Here is a 613-nt window from a genome sequence, read left to right on the forward strand (position 1 = left end):
TTCGTGTAAAAAAGGCGAAAATGACTGAAATCCATGAGTAAATATTAAAAGCTGAACTATTTGGACCAATTTGCGCCCACTAGTTTCCCTGGCGATCTGGCATCTACGGTATATCGTGGATGTTCCATAGATGTGTGTAGATGTGCATTTTTGGGCCTAAAAAGCATGAAAATGATCGGAATAAAGTGGAATAATGATTGGGAAGTTAATTGTCAGAAGATTAGTGTCAGTTGTCACTCATTAATTGAGTTCTTTTGATGAATTTGAGGAAATTACTGCTAGTCTACTTAATGCCACCAGAACGTCGTGTGGGGGGGATTCCGCAAGTTGGCGGCAGCGCCGAATTACCGAGTAGGTCGGTCAAGTCAGCAGCATAGCAGCAGTCGCAGGTCAGCCGCCTGCCGAATGTGGGCAGTAAATGCCGAAGTGGGATGGCATCGGCCGGTTTTTTAATTAATTTTTTAATGATTAATCAAATAATTGATTTTTGATGTGTCATTCTTAGAGGACACACGGGGGGGGGCGTCGAATTTTTGGTTCTTTGATGAGGGGGCGAGAGGAATTATTTTTCTGACCCTTAATCGAATTGCTAAGCGTGCGAGGGGGGGGGGGG

Source organism: Diachasma alloeum, unplaced genomic scaffold (assembly GCF_001412515.2).
Source record: "Diachasma alloeum isolate Michigan unplaced genomic scaffold, Dall2.0 Dall_scaffold_00671, whole genome shotgun sequence".
Classification (NCBI taxonomy): domain Eukaryota; kingdom Metazoa; phylum Arthropoda; class Insecta; order Hymenoptera; family Braconidae; genus Diachasma; species Diachasma alloeum.